A 24,999-nucleotide genomic window follows, 5' to 3' on the forward strand; every position below is an offset into this window, starting at 1 on the left:
AAACACAAGCTTTTCATGGAGTGCCATGTCAGGTTGACCGATGGCTTTAATTTTTTTTGACAAACACGCATGAATCTGAGATACATTCCAAGCTCAGATATAGGATATTGACACCGTATACCAACACAAGGAACCCACTAAAAGCTAGTAGCTGCCTTTTATACCCTCCCGGAAGAAATACGACTACTGTTTATGAACCCCTACATGTTTACATAAATAGAAAAACTGAACGCAAAGAATAAACATTTACATATATACAGATTCCTATAAATAATTCAAAGGCATCGCTACTCCCCCACCGACTCCATCGTTAAATTGTTTTGTTCCAGGAGCTCTTGAGCAGGTGATTGGGCCTGCCTCATCTTTATCCCCCATGCCCTGCTGCGAAGACAGCCAGGAGGAGTTTAGAGCGGCCATTATTTTCATTGCCTGAGCATATAATGTGAAATTTTGGTGAAACTAAGGAAAGCAGTAGATTACAGTTTACACCACAAAACACAGGCTGTGACCAGTACACAGGTAGGATGGCCACCCTCCCTCTGTTTTCCTCAGTTATCCACTGTCTTCTTAACTCAATCAAGAATCAAAAATCAATACATATACAGTATGTAAATATTCATTTTACTGACAATTCCCTGCGCCTGTCATATATGAACTAATCCTACTTTAAGGTCGTATATAATGGTCTCAATTATACGGCACATTTTCTCCATTGATAACTGATTTATATTTTTGGACTTGAGCCCCACTTTCTCCATCTGGAAAACACACGCTGCCAGAACCTGGCTTGGGAGGCTCACGGTGCAGTTTGACAACCTCCGATGCAGATAAATACCTTACACAGATGTTAGGTGCAAATGAAAACCCGCATTTGGAGCTGAACTGGAACCGAAACAAACACAACAGTTGCCAGGTATCTACGCGCTGAGCAGACAGTGCCCCTCAACTGTGATTTAATTCCGGTGTATCATCAGTTATGGTTGTGATTAAAAATCTTCCATGCCAAGCGAGCACTCTGAATCTAATCAAATTGACATTCAGGCAAGGTCTGTTTTAGAGTGGTATCCGAGTTCGACTTACCCAGGAAAACTTAACACATCTGATGTGCACCTAGAAACGCGAAGGACATATGAGGACAGCAGCTGTTTAATAACTCGTGATTTAACGCAGGAATGAGAAAGCAGAAGATTGCAGTGAAAACATGCTGAAAAACACAACGTTTATTTCGTGGCTGACTCTTAAAGTGTAGGTTATTTTACTGAAGGTAGAAGTTGTTGATTTGAAAGCAAAACGTAGACAGGTTCGCTTGGTGACTAGAAAGCATTCAAGAAAATTCACTGAAAACAAGACCTATTGTTGAAAACACTGCCTGAGAATTCAGACAGCACCAATCCAACCCGCTGTCTGATTTAAGAAAACATTGTTGCAGGTATCCTTTAAAGAGTCTGCAGCTGCCTCTCCAAGGAGGTCCGACACGGCCAAACAGCCTTCTTTCTCTGCACTAAACCTCTTGGCTCTGCCACCGCATCCCATAATTCCTCCTATCATTGCTATGACACTTAAGCGACCTTTTGATTCCCAGCACTGACACACAGGTTGGGTTGCATATCTCCAATTTTCAAGCTAAAATCTCCAACTGGACTCCTGCCAAGCACCTCCCGTCTGACCTTGACAAGGCTGAGCCGCTGTTCTCCCCTCAGAAATCCTGCCCTTAACAAGCGCCGTCAATCACTTTGACATCCGCACAGTTGCTCCTTCACAGAGCAACGTTTAGTTTGATTTTAGACATCCAACTCCTACAGCTGCCATAGCAGATTGGTTGTGTGTAAAATCTGCTGACTCAGGCCCAGTTGCTCGTACAAACACTCTTTGTCTCCCATCTGGACTGCTGCAGCTCCGATCTGGCTGGGAAACCTCCGAGTAACTGCAACTCAGTTGTCAAACTAAACCGCAACATTATTGTTATAAAAAAAGTGGTAATATACTGTATGCAGGTTGGACTGCTTGGATATTTAGTCCTCGTGCAAAATGTTTATTTTCTAATCTCAAAATCTACAAGTACAACTTTAGATTAATATTTCTAAACTGAACAATCAAACAGCAAACTTCAAAAATGAAATTAAATGACATCTGTGTAAATTTACTAGCAATCTGACATTTTGTATGGTATGGAAAAGAAATAGAGGAATAGTTTAGCATTTGGCTGCCGGCATTTTTAACAGACTGGCATCATCTAACAACACGTTGTGTGCTATCAGGTGGCCTGTGAATTTTGTGTTATTTCACAGTGCACAATCTTGGTGAAAGAGATTAATCCCTAACACATCTCTTAAAATGCATTGCCATGACAAGTCAAAATGTCCTCAATGTTTAATGCTATTTACATGCAATTCCATGATCAAATCAAAACAGCTTTATTTGATAATATATGTATACACATACAATTAATTTATTCTCTGCATATAACCCATCCATGTAAGCACACTTGGAGCAGTGGAAATGCTATGCTAATCACCCGGGAGGCACTTTGGGAGGTTTTAGGTGCTTGCTCAAAGAACCTCAGCCATGAAAATAGAGGAGATTGAGCCAGTGACCTCACGATCCTAAAACTGCGTCTTCAACCGCTAGACTACTGCTCCCCTGATATCACATAGCATAGTTTTTAAAGCTCACTAGTTAACACAAGCTGACTGGGCTTATTTACTACACTTGAAGAAAAATATCGTGTGATGGCAAACCAGCCTGGCATTCAGTTCAGCACCACTGATTCCAGTCGTGTGTGCTACGCTAAGCTAACCTGCTTGTGGCTTAAAGAGTGGTATCAATCGTCTTAGCTACCAGAACATTTTTGGAAATAAATGCAGTCCCTTTCCTCTCAAGTGTGATATACTATCAGTCGCTTTGAAGCACAAGGGCAACAGGACATGTTTAGCTTAGACTGGTAAACGAACTGGAAGCTGTGGAAGCAACAAAATCAGCCTAAACCTCTTTAAACTTCCTGAAAGTTTACTTGTCAGCGATTATATTTTGTTTGCTTTAACCGTAGCCACTTGAATAAGACTTCATACTGTAACTACGTATACTGTGTTGCCCTGTTTTGAAGCACTAAGCTAAGCCTAGCTAAGCTAACTGTTTCCAGACTGTAGCATACAGTAGCTTTAATGACTGAAAAAAGAGTGGTATCAATCATTTGTTTGAATATTATTTAAATATTTCTGGAAACCAATGTATTTTTTTCCTTCCAAGAGTGAGACAATAGTACCCTCGTGTTTCTGTGTTAAGGATGGAGTTGGAGGCAGGATATGTTTGGCTTAGGTTAGCATAGAGAGTAGCAGCAGGGGCAAACAACTTGGCCAGCTCTCCACAAACACAATAATTCACTCTGTTGCCTGAGAATGAGATGCCACTACACACCGCCGTATACCCCGAAACCTATTCTGCTCAGGAAAACCACTATGATCTGACACTCTGGCCAAGTGTTGGCTTTTTTTCCCCTCGCAATTACAAATCCCATGTATTATAATAGCTTTTCAAATTCAACCTGCCAGTTGTTCTTTAAAGCATGGATATGAGATTACAATAAATACCCCCAATATCCTTTAAGAATATATAACAAATGATAAAAGCCACATAAAGATCATATTCTACCCACGTTGCCAGAGGGCATCCTTAAGTCACCGCCTCCCACAAATAAAAGATTCAAATGAGCGTGTGTGTTTTCAATTGCTTATGCCTCACAGCAGTTCAGCAGTGATAGCAAAGTTGCAGAACCTGAAACTGAAGTGATTTGACACACTCAAACACACGCGGCGCTCTCACACAGATGCCCCGCGATGTGATCAGACTTTCAACGCGGCTGCACATAACGTGTATTCACTGACAGGGAGGTGGTGGAGAGCAGCACTGACTGGGATGACAACGATGACAAATAAGGGAGACAACAAGTGAGAGGATTTCTTTCACGCGGACAGTTGGATTGGACATTTTTTTAATCGTTGTCTTGAAGTCGTTCTCGCCCTTCCCTAATCAGTGCTTTGCTGTTTAACTTTTTCCTCCGAGGCCCATCTCAATGACAACTGAAAGAGCATTCTCTCTTCCCTCGTTAACTGAGGAGTGCATCAGTCCTAATAAGAAAGCTTTTACACGGTTAATTAAGAGACACTGTAATGCAGTATGTAATGCTCAATTTACTCTATCTCATTCTCCCCCTCGTCCTCTTTAATTTCATTCCGAATCAATCTGTCGGACTCTTTTTTTTCCTCCTATTATGTGGACTTTTCTGCATCAAGGCCCGCTATGACCATCCAATTTACTTGCATCGCCTCCATTTTGAGCCTTTCCAATAGTTCCTCTTCCACTGCACTCTCTGATCAGCCATTTCTTTTAAATCTCTGCCCCGATGTTGCTAATTCAGGGCCGAAGAGAGGGGAGAGAAAGGGGAGGAGGGAAAAATGGAAATAAATGAGCTGGTTGGGAGCGATATTGAGATAATAAAAGGCTGGAAATACGGGGCAGCATTCACCAAAACACAAATAATGGCGGGGACGGAGCCACAAGGACTTGCCAGTGAAACTAATGTATACACGGAGGGAATATAGAGTGGAGAGGAGAGAGAAGCTGTGAAAATAGAGTGGGGTAGTGTTGGAGTGAAAGCGGATGAGTAAATAGACCAATCACACTTTAAGGGCAAAGGGGAGAAAGAAGAAGGAGAGGTGTAGATGTCAGAAGAAGGAAACAAACAGAGCGGACACTCAAGAGAGGGAGTGAGCTGAGGTTGGCGTTTTAAAGGTTTGAACATTAATTAAAAGTTATCCACTGATGAATTGCCCCGTGATGAATTGTTTCCCTTACCATAAAAATGTGTATGCATCCCAGAGGAGTAGATGCAGGCCACTAAATCTGCCAGCCATGTTTTTCATGCTCTCTGCTTTTGACAGTAATGAGCCGGGCCAGTATGATTGGCTGTTCAGCGGCTGATTAAAAGTAGTTTCTCCTAATACAAGGATTTACTTTGACATTTCTTGTGCAGGAAACCTAATGACTTCTTCAGCAGTGGTGAATGTAATGATTGTTTCCATTTGCAGTACATCTCTGTGCTGTTGTTTCATCTTTGTTTCTCGATATTATGTATAGTCACATGTTCTAGTGGACAAGGTGATGCGTTAGATCAGTTGCAGCTTAAATGTATATTACGCGTTAATCAAAGGACGATACGAAAACAATGTGACAATGTGAAACAGGTCATTTTTAGAGATAAACCTACAGAGAATTAGCGCCCAAATCTGCAGATCCACTCGGCTTTACAGAGCTTAAAGCTCACTGTCACCTCACTTAGTGTAACTTTCAGCAACAGCACGCAATAGTTTTTAAAGCAAAAGCTCAAAGAATCCTTCCCGATTAGCTGGTGAACATGGACTGAATGTAAATGACACATTTTGTACATAGTAGATTCTGCATAGTGGAATTCATTTATTTATTCACTGATTTCATTGTAATTTCATTTTTGATATTCAACAATTGTATATATATATATATATATATATATATATATATATATATATATATATATATATATGTATATATATATATATAGATATATATGGTATGCTCCAGTTTGGGATTAATAAAGTTTCTATCTATCTATTTAGCAGAGCATTAGCTGCTAAAGTTGCAGGTAGAGACCAAAAACAGAGTTAAAGGAGAGTGTATTCTGGACTTATAGTTGCTATGATGCCAGTAACATGGCTGGATTCAATCACGTATTTGAGTTAATACATTTAAATGCTGCAGCCTGCAAACGGATATTACCATTCTATAAACACTGTTGCCCATAAAGCTGGAATCAAATATTTTTACCTCTTCTAGTGACTCTAGTAACAAGATTATTCCAACTTTATGGGCAACAGTGTATATATATATTCCCCATGAATGTCTGGTCTCTCGTTCTACTAAGCTGCAGGACAAGTAGTATGTTCATAAGTTAAGCGAATAAGCAAATTTCTACTCTCAAAACCCAAAAGCCAATCTGGGTTGTCTCTGGGTCTGTCAGAGCAGCATCTGTCTGTCAGTGTGATCATTGGATCATTGACCTTGCTTAGAACAGTCACGTTACTACTTTGCAAAGGCTGGAAACAAGTTTTTAATGTGCGCAGATGAGCAACTAATGGAATTTGGATTTATCAAAGCTAAATAAAAAATAAATAAAATAAAAAGGACTGGCATGATGATTTGAATGCAGGACATGAACAGAAAATGTCATTTTACAATAGTGCAAACCAACAAGCATTCAGTTTAGCGCTGAATGCAACGTGCATGTACTTTCAGAATAACCAAAGTAAGCTGTAATCATTTTGCAGTCACAATCTTATACCTCCTTCCTGTTAAAGGCCTTCTCTCGCAAACATATGATTTGTTGCGTCTCAACAATCATAAATTCAAAGGGACCTCACCATAGGAGGCACAATAAGGAAGGCACAAGGCAAGACAATCGAGTGTGTAGCCAGCCAGCACACGCCAGCCGCATTGAGGCTGTTATATGACGCGAAGTGGGAGACAAATTGCAGAGTTGCAGGCCGAAATGGTTCATGGCCTCGGCTGAGTCTGATATATTCTGCCCGCTGAGCTCCACTAATCACTGCAGCCTGTCACAGACACGCCCCTCTTCCCCAGAGAGCCGACGATCACACTCCTGATCTCAGGGCAGGCACTGGCTGACCCCACATAACACACAGCTCCCTGCACGCTCTCTCACACACACACATGCAATCAGATGTGCAATCTTTATACATAAATTCACTGATTGTCAAACGGATGGTAGTACTGAAACGGCTGAAATACAGATTTTCTGCTTCTCTGCCTGGTAACAGAACAAAAAAATACCTTTTCTGTGACTCGCGTGAAGCCAGAAACGGCACACTACGGCATAAAAATGTCCATATCTATCATTCTTAATTGTTTCTCTATTCTACCCTCATCTCCCTCATACACACAAACACTCTGTGTACTCGTTTGTAAGCTGTATCAGTGTAATTGATGCAATGACTGGAAATAAACAGGCAATTTAAGTGCTGGACACCTCACTGCTCTCCCTCTCTCCTTCTCTCTCCACTGCGCTCTCTCTTCCACCTCTGAGTTTCCTTTTCATCCCTTGAAACACACACACAGTCACACAAACACTGTGGCCTATCTCACGATCGAACAAGGTGAAATAAGGCACAAGGTCAACATGCGGGTGGAAAAAAAAAAACGTGTGAGATGGAGAGCAAATTAGGCAGGATAAGAATAGAGCGGGACAGAGGGCATGCAGAAAACAAAGACTAATCTCGCAGATGACTCACGTCTGGATCGTCTGTTTAATGACAAATTTGCAGCTCTGTTAGAAGCCACGATATCACTAACTAAACTGCATTTCCCTGTCTTTTCTGCTTTGACCGCTACTCTTGTTCATTCCCGTTGTTGGGAGGCCCGCTGCTCACGGGAGGTGCAGCTCACTGAGCAACATCACAAACCAAAATGTTTGCTCTAGAAAGTCTTCTCTCTTTGGGTGATGGGTCGGCCTCACTCGACCACTCAGCCGAGCGGACAGTGTTCCAACATCTCCTGCCTGCAGCGAGCTTGGACAAAAAGAGACAGAAATAGTCCAAGCTGATCCAGCTGGCCTCGTCAATCTGACCATGCCACAGCAAAGAACAGCACACTCTAGATACTCTGTGTGTTTGTGCATTCCCATTATTCCACTATATATGGATATAGCACGCACCCATAGCAGTACTAATTATTAAAAGTGTTAAGAGTGTGCGCTTGTTTATCTTATGCTGCATGCGTACGTAAGTGCATCAATATGATCCCACTAGATCCTTTTGGCATCAGTTGGGAACAGTCGTACTACATGAATATTAAAAGGTTGCTGCCAGTTGTGTATGCGAGAGAGTTAATAATAAACGAGGTCTAATAATTTAATGGGACTGCATGTTGACATATCCCATGGGCTGCCATACTGTCTGTACATGAGGTAATAGGAAAAGAGAATCAAGCATAAAATGATACAGCAGGACTTGGCAAATTAGGAGAGGAAGAGACCAAGAGCACAAGCAGAGGAACAGGAGGTATGGTCTCCTTCTCTTTCTCAAGGCGTTCCTCCATTCTTAATAGAAAAAGCCTCTTGAATATTCTCAAATGGCTCCAGGAAACCAGAGCATCGAAAGACTATAAAGACTCAGTCGTGTGTGCAAAACAGGGATTCAAAGTAAACATGCTATGATATCACCCCGGACACCCTCTCACTTCTCCCTACTGAGAGTTTTTATCCCCATGCCGTCCGTCTGCTCACCTCTGAGCCTTAACTGGACTTTCAAGTATCACTGTATTACTGTACCTTGCACTTTACTGCAGCAATACTGTAAATGTATATATAGAGAGAGCTACCCTCTTTTAAGTTTACATTTTAAGTATACAGTTATATTTTGTTTTATGTTATTTTATTTTTTTATAGTTATACATTTAGACTTAGATTTTTTACCTTTTGTGCTGTGTGGAATTATTTCTGTTCTTTACAACTGGCTACAGGTACTAAAATACATTTCACTGTGCATTGTACTATGTATAACTGTTTAGGTGACAATCTTATGATTTGCTCTGTGGTGAGATGTTGCAGGGGTCAGTGTCGACGTAGAGACCAAGAGTGGATTATACTAATCAACAGCAGCCACACTGGCAGTGACTGAAACCATAGAAATCCATATTCTCAAACACCCTGGTGCCCCCTGGCATCAGCCGGGTTTTATCTCTGTCATTAAATCTACTGGCCATCCATAACTATCATTAAGCCTCTGTGAGGGAAATTTGCCCATCATGGACTCTGACCATAACACTGCTGTTGCCAAATTTTCATGCTCGCCTACTGAGGACAATATAGTTGTTACCTTCCAAACCGCACGCCCTGGACTTCCACCTGCAGAGCAATTCAACATTGCAAGTCTCAATATTTTTCTAAATGAAATATCCGTCCTCCTCATCGAGATTACTCGCTTGAAACGTAAGTGCACTTAATGCTCTTATTTTATTTATTTATTTATTTATTTTTTGCATGATATCCATGCACAAATGCATAGTAATAGTATACCTGTAGAGATATTACTGCCGCCCACTCCTCTGAGCAAATTTCTTATGTTTAAAACAATCAATACAGGATTGCATGGTTGAATATGGGAACTACAGTAGATTGAAATACAAGACTTAAGTCCAGAAATAGGAAGACTGAATACAAAGCCACCCAGCTAGGTCATTCCTAATGTCTTACACTGAGACATTAGGCCATTTAGAGTTCTTCATACAGCCCTGAGACAAAACGATTGCAAATAAATGATTGATGCTATAAATTATTACAAATCCGACCGTAGTGTAAATGAATGTGCGTTTTCCCACCATCCAGACACGGTAGGACATGACTCTTGAAACAACCACGAGTCGTGTACCCCTTAACTGACTTCTAGGTGGTCACTTCTAGGCCACTTGGGGGCAGGTAAACACAAGTCTTGAGCACATTACCATATCTACAGCTTTAATTTGTTATGGGAAACTGCGCTGCATCTGTAGGACTACGGTTTCTGGACTTCTGGAATACTGAAGGATCTTTTTTAAGCTGTTGAATCTTCTTCTAGCTCTGTTTTGGTTTCCAACTCTAGCTAATACATTGTTCACTGCTCCACTGGATTTACCTACAAGTTACCAGCTTTGTCTTCAGCTTTGTGCTTTGCAGTGACTTTGCAGTGGCTTTCTTAAAGCCTCCAAGGTGAAAACAACTTGCTGTTGCTTTCAAAAACAATGGCATGACAGCAGTGAACATAAAGCCATTTGCACTCTAAAGTAAAAGTCAAAGTTTGTATTCATCACATATTTTGTTTTAATCAGTCATCCGTTAAAAATAATTATGCACACTGAGTGAGACACGTTTTATCATTCTATTTCCAAGATAAAATTCACTTCTTGAAAGTAGAAAAATAAACTATTGAGGTCACCCAGTCTTTCTGAGCAAGGAGAGCTCGGCCTGTTAATAAAGGAGCTGGAAAACTATTTCAGTTGTTTCTAGGTCCGTTTCAGATTGTTCAGTAGTCCAGTTTACACCACTAAGAATCCTGGAACAAAACATTCAAAAAACACCAACTTCCGCAACTCGGTTCATCCTGGACAATGGTTAACAGTATGCAAACAGTTTATCAGAAACTAATTTGAATGTTGATGTACAACTAAAATGGTCTGCATTGTCTCAACCATGTTTAGACAATGAGACCATTTTAGTTGTAGGGACAATTAGCAGAGGACAATTTTGGACTATAAATACAGACTTGGTGTGTAAACTCTTCAAATAGCAAAGCTAAGAAAACAAAAACAGCAGAACCTTGACGTGAAAAATGATGAAAAGCTCATTGGAGTTGGAGGTAGGGGACAGGATGCACTGCATTCCACTCAGACCACCTCCAAATGTGGCCACAGATCAGATCTCTCAAACGCCATCTCAGTGCATCCTGTACTTTAAGCTGCTCACTTGAGATCGGATTCTGCTTGGACGGCCTAAAACAGACTAATACACCGTAGTGAGTGATGAAGAATTTTCAATAAAACTAGTCCTCTTGCTGTTGTTTTAGCTTTTTTTTCTCTTTTTAGATTTAGTATAGTAACATGACCTGTGTGATGGAGAATCTTCACAGACATGTGAACTAATGTTTAAATGAATGAGGCAGTGCATTCCAGATTTATCTTAAACCAATAGCACTTAAATCGTGTTACCATCCAATAATGCGGGTGGGGACTCAACCTTTATTGTTTAGTACTCTGTTACAGGCAAATGATTTCCTGAAGATGAATTTTAATAATGTTAGTGGACCCTAACCCTTTTCCCTTTTCCAAAATGTCAGTTTGTTCTTCCCTTAACATTAGCTTGTGTTTAATATTAAACATTAGTATGGTGAAACAACAACAAAATATGTAGCAATGGAAAATATCACACTTGCTAAACACAGCAGGTTAGAGTTGCCATTGTCAGCATATTAGCACAGTACCATTTAGCTTGTGCTGCCATGCCTAAATATAACCTCCCAGAGATGCTACTGTGCAGAAAGCCATAGGAGTAACACCTGAAGTAGGTGGAAAACATTCCGTTGCTCTAACAGACATTGGGTAGATTAGGGACTAAAATGCAATAATATAGATATGATCCTCACAGTGTATTAGAAACTTGTGCACGTAGTTTTGTAAAGTGCTTTCACTACCCTTCAATGTCTTCATTTGGTTTCTAAATGTATCATCCAGCTCTCTCCCCCTCACTTCCTGACGCTGCTCATTCTCCCTTGAAAGACTTCACTTCTTGGTGGCGGCATTATCACTGCATCCTCCTGACAAACAAACCCCCACTCATCCCACCAAGCACACTGACACATACTGTACACACACACACACACACACACGCACTGCGTAAGCTCTCTGCAGTGCCTCTACCTCATTGACCACAGTATAATACTTCATTAGCTATATAGCAGATTTTACCGTTCTAAGTGAGATTAGCTTCCTTTGTCTCCCTTTAGCCCCTGAAAAGCTCTCTGCCATAAACCTTCTCTCCAGTCACAAAGCCAATAACCTCAATGTCAAGAAATTTTATGTTTTCCTGGCATTTCTTTCTTTTTTTTATTTGCAATTCATTCCTTTATTCTCAGAAAGTGTGTGTGTGCTGGAAGAGATCCATGGCCATATGACTGATGACTGTGACACTGGGAAAATGCACGTGAACTCCAACATGGTTCAAGAGCTCCCCTTTAGTTAGAAATATATGGAAACCTGATACTGGCACAAAAAAAAAGGTATAGAGCAATTTTTTAGAAAGCTCATAAATAATAAATTATACTGCGATGTTTTTGTATATTTAACAACTCTCCTCTGTAACACTAAACACCTACAGTATTAGCAATCAAACTGCTTAAGGCGGTTCCATAAAAGGCGGCCATTCGTCTTCCTGCACAGAGGAAAGTTAAAAAATTCAGGAGGCAGGCCGCGGCCACAGAGCTCCATTTTAAACCTTCTGAGAAATTTTCACTGCAATTGATCATCGCACTTCATTTCACAAAGCACAGAGCCTGAAGCGCGGAGAGAGGACTGTTCAGAGGAGGGAAGGAAATCAGAAACAGTAAACCTGTCCATCTGGGCCTCGTCTGTGTGGGCTGGCGGTTATTGCGCTCCGACAGGGCGTCCACACCGCGAGCGGCTGATGTGTCGCTGTAATCTGACCCAGTGTGGGCGGTGCAACGGGCCCTGATTGCTTCTATTTTCTGGTCTCGTGCAGATGCAAAGTTTAGAACGGGCAAATTTGTTTTTGCCGCTTTATCGCAGCAATTACCCCAGCTGAGTGCATGCAGGCGCTGAGCTGAAACAGTAAACTGACAAGATGAAACAAAGCCATGAGAATAACATTTTACTTGAAAATGTAAAAGTGGTTGCTCATCCTGTTGCAATGTATATAATCCATACCAGTTATATGTCATATAACCTGTTAATTGGTCAAGCAGCATGGCAACTTTGACAGCTTGTCTCCCTACAGCAATCTCTGTAATTACCTTCTATGTTTAACACATGCAAATGTACAGTACTAGATCATGCCACTGTACCCAGTTACAGTACAGATTTTGCACAATGGCAGATTTACAGATCCTGATTAGAGGCTATTATAAATATATTACAATCTATGTAATTTTGGCCTCCATCTTTTACTCGCCCTCCTATTCTAAATTAGTTTGTTTATCTTAAAACCTCTGACAACTCGGCATCATCTGAAGTATTTCTCCTGACTGCAACTTTAAAATAGCAAAAATGATACATTAGGAATTAATGTTACTTTCCAAATATTTTTTATTTAATATCATATGATACATATGATAATTTAATACTTTGCAGCAAACAGTGTGTGTGGGATTATGTGTGTCACATTTAACTGACAGGAATGTTTGCATAGAATTATGTAACGCTTTACTAGAAATTAACCTGTCTTACTTCAAACCAGTTAAAGGAGGCTGAAAACGAAGGCAGCGCGTAATTGCCAGAGATTCTTGAAATGGCCTCCAGAGACTATCTCCAAAAGCGTCAATACCCATAGGGCTCAAATGTCAGATTTTACAGCAGAAACTCACAAAAATAGTTTTGGCATCTATATCTAATTTCTCTTTTCATCTATAGGGGTTAATTTGTGCTAACTTGAAGAAACTAATTAACATTGTGTTGACATTGGAGCCTGTTACTTCTAAAAAGGAGCTGATCGGCCTTTAAAGTTTCTGTTTTATGGATGGCAGTCGACATCTATGACGCTCTGTCTCCAATCAGCTTCTCCTTCAGTTTTTTTTTTTTTTTTTCTCATTTCCACATCTAAATCAGAGCCTGAAACCATGCTGAAACCATCCATGCCGGCCAAATGAGCAGATGCTGATCTTGTTGTCCTCTGAGTGTCTGAACAGGGCACGGCAATGCACAGGTGTTCGCATTAATTTGATGCATTTTCATCTTATCTGGTTTTCCTTGAGACTGATTCCAGTCGGGTCTCCTGGCAGTTTAAGGGCGGCGCCTCGCTTGTGAGCCAATTTGCAGAGCTTTCTGTGATGGTTTGTGAATTATTCATCCAAACATGATTGACCGGGGGATTGAATTGCAGGACTGATTGATTAGTGGGCTCGTAAAAAGGAATCCCAATGACCACTGAAACCCAAGTGTGACTTAAATGACTTGGGGGCGGAGCAGCATCTGCAGGCCGACGTGTTCCACCACTGCAGGCTTCTCACTGTCCCAATTATGTATGATGTCCATACATTGTGAATGATGCCAATGTTTCTAGTTTATGTTTTGAGCTAGAAAGTATACCAGAAAAAACGTATATTAGTTTCTGCTGAGAAACAAAGTGTTATCAGTGATTTTACTGACTAACACATAAACTGGGGCTTAACCACACAACACTATTATTACCAATAAATGTATCTTTCATTCAGAGTGTACCTACTTTGCTCAGTTAGATTAGATTATTGGTTTGGCCTGTAAAATGTTTATTTTGTCTGACCGTTGCCTTCTTTTTGCTTGACCTACATTGTTTAACAGTTTTCCAGTTTGTATTGTCCAAATTAGTTTTTCTTTACAAATGACTCCCAAATTAATTGGCACTTCATTGCAGCTTTAATGAAGATGTGGCTACTGAAAGAGCCCTCTACTCCTGTGCTGTGCCACCAGCCACCACCAGTCTCCCTTTATGTGTCATAAAGCAGCTTTTTTCATCGGCGCAATGCAAAAGGGACATAACGTTGTCTGTAGTTTAACGGCTTCCTGATGGCTACCCTGTTTGTTATGGTGATTACACAAATGCCTCAACTGCTATTGTGGTAATCAGTGTCACGATGCAGGATGTTGGGCTGGTGCTAATAGCAACAGCAAATTCACCCAGATATCAGATTTATGTAGAAATGTCTGTGAACTGTCTCTTTCTTCCAGCCGATTACTGTTGCTATTGTTTCTGTCTCAGGGTCTAATTCTCGTTCTCTCTCTCTCTGTCTGCCTCCTGAATGAAAGCAAAACAACAAATCTCTCTATCCCTGATTTTTCATTACTGCCTGTCTTGCTTTATCCCTCAGGTTCAGGCCTTAGCTTGGCGCTTTGTCTGTCTTTTTTTTTTTTTTCTTTTTGTGCATTTTGCGCATTCCTACATCTCATGAAGTGCTGGACATGCCCTCCTCCTGCACCAGAATAATCCCAGATTACACGGAGATATTCACTGTGTGTAAGTGTTTTTGTGTATGTGAAGTCTCTTGCATGGCCTTATTTCCTTTTACTCTCCATGTATGTTTCGAGTAATCTTGTGCCCTGTAATTTCCTGTTTGCAATCACTGACCTCGGCACCCCCATAAACTGCTGTAAAATTCTGCAATCAGCCCGTCGCAAAAATACTAATCAGATCTTGGATTTTCAGAACTGCAGTTTTCACTGCACGACCCAGAGAACCTGACCCAAATGTCGATTCCCATTTGGGGTGAAGAAATGAAAAGAAAGCTGTCTGCCACTGGGAAATTCTTAAAGAATAATCCTCCCTGCTCATGGCTGCGCCTCCTGTTTTCAGCACCACTTATCACTCAGCAGTCACATATGCCATGCTGAGTGATAAGTGGTGTTCAGCATCAGCTGTGCTGTACATGAAACTGAACATTTATATATGTGCACGGGTTACTGTGTGCTGTAGATCTCTATATAGATCTTAATTATTGTTCCAGTTAAAACAAAACTAGATTTTCATAGTAAGGAGTGGTTTATAGGATGTCAATCTGTCTTCATGTTCATAGTTTTTTTTTTAAGTCTTTAGATTGAAAACCTGCATTTAAGTGTTTTTTTCCTAATAAAGTATTCTCCACACGCTGCAGCTTTCGATGGTTGTTTTTATGGCAGCTGCCTGTGTGGCCTCTGCCTCGAGACCGTCCCACCGGATTCATTTACAGGCCGTCTGTGAACGTACTGTTCGCATGTTTTAATGACCACAAAGCTCTGTGGGCAGTAGGGAGTGTAATGTGCGCTGCATGTGTTTGAGCTATCGGAAAAAAAAAAAAAGAAAAAAGGGGGGGGGGGGGGGGGGGCTATGATAGGAGACACAGAGCTACAGCACGCATGAGTCAGTCACGTTCAAATGTGTATTTTCTCAAGTCAGTTGGCAAATATCTGCACTTGGGTTGGCATGCCCACTGTACCCTACTGGCTGCCAGCTGTCACTCAGGAAGACGGAAAGATGGAGGATAGAGAATGAGAGCAAGGGAGAGCTGGGGGAGATAAAGGGAGTGGTGATGATGTGAGGACACGAGCCCCGAGGCTTTCATCCCTCTCTTGTTTCTCATTTGTCTCTCTGATGATAACAAAAAAACATGGCAGCTCGAAAGAAGAGAGGTCGACATCAGAGGAAAAAAGAGGAAAACAATGCGGAAGGAACGGAAAGAGAGAGCAGGCTCGATATGGAAGGGAAAAATGACAAACCATTTTTCACGATGACGGCAAAGCTGCTAAATATGCAGGCCACAACATGAAGATTCCTAATGCATTAGCCTAAACGAGCGCACCCCAGGGTTTCCCATGACATTACCCACATGCAACAACGAGACATTTTAAGCATACTTTGAATTGCTTTGTTTGCAGAGGACCACGCGTTTACACACAGCCTGTTGCAGTATTCATTACAGTACTCCTCCGACTAATTAGGACAGACTGGGGAAAAAAATAAAGCTCCTCTGTAGAAAGAGAAGCTCCTCGCGAGGCACATTTGAGCCAGAACAAAAACAGTCATCCTTTTGGGTTCATATTTATTATTTTTCCCTCTAATTAAGCAGGCGAAGGCCCCGCTTTATTGTGCCACCAGTGACTAACAGGTTGCACAATGTGATGAAAATTCAACAAGATGAGTGAAAAATGTGATGCTTCTCACTGAAGCACAAAGGCTGCATGTAGGGTTCAGAGCATAGAAAGTAAATGAATTACTCTGCCCCCCTCCCCCATCGCGATCCAACCACAAGCAAACAATTACTAGTAAACAGCAGAAAAATGAACTGTCCTTTTTTAAATGAAAGCTCGTTTTCTTGTATGATGAATGAAGACTGTTGCGGGCCTCTAATGGAGGCTGCTGCACTAACAACGCACTGTACAAAATCTGATGCTATGACTTCTCTCTGTGACTTTGAAGCCATCAATCAACCTGTGGTCAGAGCCCTGCAGAGAGAGAGAATTTCAGCTTAGTTACTCTAAAAAAAAAAAAAAGCGTCAGCAGGACGTGTGCAGAGGGTTTTGAAAATACGGTAAATCAGCACATGCTGTACTGTACATTGGATTTGACGTGAAGTTACTTGATATTCTTTGCTCTGCTGCAGCAGATTTATAGATTAATAGAATCCTGGAAGCCCTTCATGTTACACAACATGACACATGCAGATGCAACTTGCTCATATTCCGTCTCATGGGAAGCATTAATATTTAATCACTTGGCCCACAGTATAGTTTACACTTGAGCAGCACTCCAAAGCTTGGGTGGTTTTGACATATTTTGTAATTTGTATGTATATTTTGTCAGCAAATATTAGGCACAGCTCGATTGCTAACAAATAAAGCTAAGCATGCATGCTAAGGCATTTCATATGACACTAATTCCTTTGATTTACAGAGTAAAAGATGGTTAAACAGAACAGTAAAACAGTCGGAGATACATTCAGTGACTTCTGATGGATTTAACCGCTTCAATCGTCAAATTTCGAAAAGGAAGAAAGAAATCTCTCTCCATGTCTCATTCGGAGCATCGGTATATTAAAACACCATTAGCTGCTGCTGTTTTGCATTTTAGATTCAAAAGGTCTCAGCTTTTCAAAATGTCTGTTTTAAATAAACTGTGATTTTAAAACATTATTCATGCAAATAATAATTATCAGCATGTGAGCTTCACCTTAGGCCTCAGACCGCAGCAGTCGCACCTGTGTCACACAATGAGATTTATAAGAGTGACATGAATAATACTTCACAAATCCACACAGCATGTACATTTACTGGTTAATTTCCTCAAGGCCACCTGAGACTGCATTGCCAAAGAGGTGCTGTTACCCAGACATAAACAGTATTTTCATGCACAGTGGTTGCGTAAGAGCAGTTATGAGCTACATATTGATTAAAAGATGCCAGTGCCTCTTCACTCAATCTTAGTTGTGTTGTTTACCAAGCAGAAGTTGTGAGTTTTTCATTACCTTGTTCGGTATTATCTACATTATATCTCCTTCATCTGTGCACCCTGAGCCTGTAACTAAAATGAAGAATAAATGAAAATTGAAAGTTTACTCTTTCAGCCTCAACATAGGAATGTAATGTCTAGGGGAAGAAATATTGTTGCCTGTGGTAGAGCAGCACAGGCTCTTTTGAGACAGACAAATTGTGATTTTATTCCAACACAAGATGCTTCTGGCTATTGATGTCTGTTCCCGCAACCAGTGTTATGCGACTTCCGATTCGGGCAGTCTAGGATATCACTTATAGCAAAAGTAAAGCGGATACTGGACAGTGTCCGTGCAATGATGACCCCACCCACCCACCCACCCACCCCCCAGCCTCTCACAGCTTTCATTTGCACAGAGCCTTCATACATGGCTGAACCAGTCACTCTGCATGCAAAGCCAAAGTAACGATATCCTGAAAGCATTGAACCAGCTATGTGTCATACAAAATTCTCAAATAGACTAAATGAATGCAGGAAAGTATGTTCCTTTAACCTCAGACCACAGTAAATGGTTATATCAGCATCACAGCTGATGTAATCAGGAAAAGATATGCACTGCACACACAGCAAGACTAGACCGAAGCATTGCAGGGTAGGGAGAGCAGATCCTGTTTGGTCTTTTTAGTGGTGTCATTAAACTGTCGATTTCTCATTTCTGCACCTGCACTGGCTAAGATTCAATTTTAGAGCGAGAGCTTAAACCTCAACTTCTTTTACATATTTGCCAAAGCCTATGGGATGACAGGTCCAATGTCTATATGCTGTAGGACTGGCTTTTGGTGTCACAGCAGTGCAGATTAGAGGATCAAGTCTTTTTTTGGGTAGCTCTCTGTACCACCTATCACTTGCCAGCAAAATATGTTCATTTATTTGTTAATATAAATATACAAATGGATAATCTAAAGAATGTTTTAACCATAGACTGTATATAAATATGGACATCGTCTCCCCAGTTCCTTGTGTTGGCCAAACTAATGCTATTTTCCCGGAGATATGGGCGGCGCCATCTTGTGACTTTGGAGCCAGAGTCTCCGCAGTACTTTCCGAGAGTGAAGCCACTTGAAGCCGAGGTATCGATGACTCTGTTTCATGTTAAAATGGCAACCACGTAGCCCTTTGTTTTAGCTAACAGTGTCAACCAGTTCTTCATTACATGTAGCTAATTCAGTTAAATATCCTGCAACCTCCACCTTCATCCATTACTTTTAGGAAATAGTTTAATGTTTGCCAAAATGGTAACCATGCAGTTAATTGTCAGCTATACATCTGAAGTTATCCAATCCTTAGCTAACATTTTCAGCCATTTATCTATTACTTTTATCTAACAGTTACAACTGTCCTAGCGTGTCTCTCGTAATTATCTTTCACTGGGAACCATGTTGCATCTTTATCCATTTCCTAGCTCACAATTTCAACCCTTTATTCAATACTTAATGTCTCATGTCGTCATGTTTCGTGTAATCTAAATGGCAACCATTCAACTATCTACCTCCACCATTATCCATTACTTTTAGGTTTCTTTTTTATGTTAACACAACAACTATTTAGCCATTAACTATGTCCTTCATTTGTTCAACTCAATTTCAACAATTTAGGCAAATATCTCATGTTACTGTGTTTCATGTAAGACAACATGGCAGCCGTGTTGCAAATTCATTCATCACGACATCTGTCCGTTTCCATTATCCATTGCTTAGCTAACAATTTCAACCATTAATCGGAGATTTCATGTCATATCTTGACCTTTATCTGTTACTTTTAGGTGTTTAAAAGTCTACCATTTAGCCATGACTTTTAGGGAATAGTTTCATGTTTGCTAAAATGGTAACTAATGGTAATATATAGATACATATATACATGAAGTAGGAAACAATTCCAACCATTTATTCATTACGAACATTTTGAGCTACCTTACATGTAATTATGCTTCTATGGTAACCACATCTCATCTTTTATCCCTTTCATGGCTAATAATTTCAATCAAGCCTAGGGGCTATTCAACTATCCATTTTATTTAGCCAACAACTCTCATCATTTATCCATGAACTATCTCAATCATGTAGCTATCACTTGTTCAACTTCTCTTTTACTAGACCACTCAGTCACAACACACCTAGTGTCAGGTGTTACAGACTCTTGGACTCTTCAATCAAAGCACAATATCTTCATATAATTCTGCAACAGTATGGACTGCAAAACCTTCATGTGCCTCACTCCAACATCATCTTCAAGCCGATCTGACCTTCTGTTGACTGTTGAGACACAAACCAGGGATAAACCTTTGGTTCGGACTCCATGGTTTTGGCCACATTCTGATAATACGCTGTCCTTTAAGCATAGGACTCTTTGTACCATAAGGATTCCTGCTACCACAGAGAGTCTTGCAGTGAAGACACCATACTGTTAACAAAGGATTTATAGCTCTCTACTGGTTATTATTGCTTCATTGGTATATCATATTTCCTGCTCATTTGCAATCAACATTACAACAATCAACAGCAATTAAGAAACAATCAGAGATGTTTTTTCTTGGCCTTTTATATTTTATTTGCCTTGGAAGGATTTCGGTTTGGAGTGCATGTGCTGATATCGCCATTCCCACTGCCAAATAAATAGCACTCATAAAACTCAGGCGTCTGCTGCACGGGATGGCAGGAAGTTTACAATAAATGTCTGGATAAATCCACAGAAGACAGTGTTGCCAACTCTTCTCCAATGAAATACACTAATGGCTGCTCAAAAAGTCACACAAAGAAGATGAGGCAATGCCTTGATTTACATATAAATTAGGTTAATGGGTATTTATCATCAGAATAAAAGAATTTACAACATGAATACAAGAAACATGAATGTCGTGAGCGGAGATTGAGCTAAGACTTGAATATAAAGATGCGGTTGCTCGGTTATTTGGAGGTAGAGAGACACATCCTGTCACAAGCTGTCCTTCTCTTGTCTCCCAGCCAGCTGACTAGCACCGATCCAATGAACCTCCGTTTTGTCAACAGCAGTCCAACATGCTGTTTACCCTGCAAATGTACAAGTAATTAATTTGTGGTCATGGCCAAAGATAGAGGTTGTCCAGCTCAGTGCAGGCCTGTGGCAAGGGTACTGACACTGAAGGCCACACTGGTTCCAGAAAGCCCTCCCTTCACCTCCTTTCCTTCACTCCCTCCCCTCTAAATGCTTTCACTGGAGAAGAGAGGGACTGTGTGTATGTTCCTGCTTCTGCAAATGGCACGACTCAAAAAAGCATCCATTAAAACTGCAAAAACGATGCATGCAAAATGCTTTTTAACTATGTGTATATACTTACTACATATACTTAGACGTTTTCTGTTTTGTTACAAAGTAGTACCAATTAGCACTCACACATCTCCTTAATCAGCGTTGTTTTACCACTATGGCACTGAAATAACACTGTTGGATCGCTGGAATGACTTACCTTGCAATTAACAATATGAGTCAATAGTGAGTATAGGTACTTTCTGTCAAAAATCAGCCTGAACTTATTTTTATGAGCTGTTTTAATCCTGGTTCTCAGTCCACCTCCAGTCTGTTCTGACAGGTTTCCACCTACTGCCCACCACAGACACTGCAAACCATCAATTTTTCATCAGTAATGGCAACAATGGGTAGCGGGAAGGCTGTCATTCCTGTAATGACTGTGCTGTCATGAATATAATGGTTGTGCTGTTATGTTTTATAGACAGGAAGTTCACAATTTTCCCAGCGTGAGCAGAAAGCGCTGTAGGTGAGGGCAACTAGCTTGGCTGGGCTGAAACTGCATCACGTCAGGCTGCTTTGCGGCAACGCCGAGCTGTCCGTGGAGGTAAAAAGAAAGCAACATCTCATGAGGAGAAGGTCTCATGGCAGATTTCAGGCTGTCATGTTGCAGATGTGTTTCCAGCTCGTCTTTTAGTTTGCGTGTGCTGCCTGCTTTGAAATCGTCAGTGCACCATTTTATCACCTGTTAGGATTGATTTCGACATGGACGTTATGTCTTGTATTGAAACTAATCTGTCAGAGATCAGGACAAAGTGATCTGGCCATCAGTCAAACATCAATAGCATCAATAAGTCAGATATCAGTGAGTAATGCTACCTTGCATTCAAAGACAGTTTAAAGGGGCACTAACGATTTGGAACTGGCTGCAACAACAGGAGCCTCAGATCTGCTACAGGATGCCAAGTAAGGCGCACTTACAGCGAGCTGGTCATTATTGAAAGTAAGCCCTGAGGCTAAATGCAATAATGAATGGCTCCCTGTACATTATTCTGCTTATTACATAGCTCCTTACCAAAAGATATTAATCATCCAACAGTATATGCCATTTTACATGTTTTTTTTCTCCAAGTAATTAACAACACAGCAATATTCAGGGATAGAAACGTTTGTCGCTAATATACATGGCTACACTGGACAACAGTGGTCCAGTCTCCTACAGGCAATAAAGAGCATTGTGCTGTCCAAATAAATCAGTGTCACCCCGTCTTCTAATCTGTTTTTTGAAGTAACTAAGGATATATTTGAATCAACAAGTATAAAAAATAACACACTTGAAACACCACACAAAGACTCTAACACTACAAAGGCCCTGTACTCCAATATAACGTGTCTCCTAAATCTACAAACGAAAGCCACGCTATTCAATAACCATGTTAATGACCAGGCTTCCAATATTACTGGAAGGCGCTGCATTGTGCCCGAGCTGGTCATGCAATTGCAAATCTCAATAGCTTGCATCTCTTGATGTATGATGAATCCATGCAAATCGATTCAGCGGCACTCCGCAACATCAGCGTCGCCGCCCCAGCAACGAAAAGCAGGAATTTTGAGGGAACTTTAAAAAGGTGTGGGTAAGATGTAATCAGCAAGGCCATTCAACACATGACTGCCATCATTACTGCCAGACGCAGGCCTCGGTGCCAGCGAGTCACAAGGTAGCCCGTCCAAGAATACCTCTTCCAACTTTCACAAGATGAATTCCTTTGGAGATGCCATCTGTTTGTCTATCGCCCGGGTGCCATGTGCACAGGTTAGATCAAGTTATTGCAGTAGGCATGTCTCAGGCCTCTGCTGTTGCTTATTTAAGTGAGTCTTCCTCACCTAGCAAACCCCTGTGGAGTGTCCCAGTGTGGGTTTTTGCCAAAGGTCTCTCGCGCCAAGTCTTCATTATAAAATGTAGGATTATTCAATGAGCCAAAGAGGCTGTTTGGTCAAAATACAATGGGGTAGGTCAACACCATCAATTTCTTCAATGATGAGCCTAATGCTTGTACTCTGGTTAGATAGTGAAAGGGCTAGGTAGCCCGTGTGCACATGAGAATTTATATACTGATGACACATAGCCAGGCCCTGGTATTCAAATTATTTTATAGGATTAAGTGCATGTAAGCAACTGTACATGTAAGAAGCTGTGAATACACAAACAGCCGTTTATCAGGATCCTCTGAACATTTCTCCCTTTTTCTCTGTTAAGATTTGCTGCATGCTGTGTTGATTTTTAGCTGTTTTACCAACTTAATGACAATTTAATGGGCACACATGGCGGAGGGGGGATGCTGCTGCAGGAGTAATATGTGCAGAAAGTCCACGGGTCCTTATCAGATAAGTCAGTGGGAATTTAGCAGGGTGGGGCTTTGAGAACTCACCTGACCAACTTTGCCATGTTGATTCATCCCCCAGAGACGAATGGAATATGGGATTAGGAGGGCAGATCAATGGATTGACCAAGGCATTGTTTTGCACCCAGACCGAGTTGCAACTAAAAATGCAATCATTTACTCCTTTGAAAATCCATCACAAGTGCAATATTTTAAGCCATTTGTGCTGCTTCAATATCGTGCCCCCCCCCCCCCCCCCCGTACATATAGATGTGCGCCAATCACTGCCAAATCCCCGCAGCTTTTTTCTTTTTTCTTTTTTATTGGGGTGTCTTCCCCTTTTGTTTGAATTTATATCCAGACCGGGCCTTCGAACCATGAATCCACTGCTTCTATACGTGAATGTGACTGCCAGCTATTCACCGAAACCCGCATCCTCAATCAAGTGGCTTGGCATTTGCGAAAGAGTCGATTGTATTGTTTCACAGACGGACCTAATTGTTTCTTGAACCGTGCCACAAACACAGGGGCAAAAAAAAAAAAGAGAGAGAGAGAAAATAACAATACTTGTTGGATCCTAACGCGCGCTAAAACACTGATGAGGAGATTTTTTTTTCTTTTTTTTTATTATTAATTTATTTATTTCTGCTCGGATGATGAAAAGCATATTGGCAGTGTGTGCACATCAATCAAGGCTCACCTACCGGATGGTGCGCCTCGGATGCCACGCTTTCTCTCGGCTGCTTGATGCAAAGTCCCCTCCGATCTGGCCGCCCTTTTTCCCCCGGCACGGCTCCTCCGCTGTCCTCCAGAACCAGGTGTTGACCACGATCTCGCCGCGTTGTATTCCCATATGTTGTCGCCGGCGCAATTCTGAATGCTCCAGTTGATCAGTGACTGGATATCCTGTGTGATCATGTGCTGCCAGCTCCTTTCTCTCTCCCTCTCTCCCCCTCTCTCCCTCTGTCTACTCTTTGTAACTGCTCCCTCCGCCCGATTATCTCCCCGCTGCGGCACTGGCTACATGGTAATACGGAGGAATAAAACGTGCCCGACTCGCTGGCGAACTTGTGCGCCTTATTATGGTAATTAGTCACCGGACGGGTCCGTGCCTGCTCAGCCGTGCGTCTTTGCAAAAAAAAGCGCTGGCTCTCGGCAATATCTGCTATTTACACTGAATAAATTGCCCCCCGACACGCCGGAACGTGTTTAATGTTGAGAAAAAGAGAGAGAGAAAAAGAAAGGCTGTCCACTCTGCCATCTGAGGCTGGAGGAGAGGAGAGGAGAGGAGAGAAAGACAGAGGCGTAAAGGATGGAGAGGATTAAAGGAGAAGGAGGAGAAAGCTGGGACAAACTGATGAGCCTTTCCTCTGTTTGCCCTTTGAATAACAGTGAAAGATAAGGTGCATAACAACAAAATCTATCTATCTATCTATCTATCTATCTGTCTATCTCATTGTGAATTAATAACATCCTCATCCAGCGTCTGCAGTTACATCACATTCTTGCACCTTTCACCCCGGCTGCTCCCATTCATCCACTCTTTCTCAAACTGATGGATGTTTTCTTCTCTCCTACTTCTTATGATAAGAT

The 24,999-nt window shown here is 41.3% G+C and overlaps 1 protein-coding gene across 1 annotated transcript in view; it reads right to left on the reverse strand.

Moving 5' to 3' along the window:
• flrt1a (fibronectin leucine rich transmembrane protein 1a) overlaps positions 1 to 24,346 on the reverse strand; it is a 37,960-nt gene extending 13,614 nt beyond the window's left edge. The window contains exon 1 of the mRNA XM_084564386.1: positions 24,111 to 24,346. The gene's annotated coding sequence lies outside the window, so the exon portion shown is untranslated. The remainder of the gene's footprint in view (positions 1 to 24,110) is intronic.
• Positions 24,347 to 24,999: the final 653 nt, after the last annotated feature.

Source organism: Chelon labrosus (assembly GCF_963514085.1).
Source record: "Chelon labrosus genome assembly, chromosome: 17".
Lineage (NCBI taxonomy): Eukaryota > Metazoa > Chordata > Actinopteri > Mugiliformes > Mugilidae > Chelon > Chelon labrosus.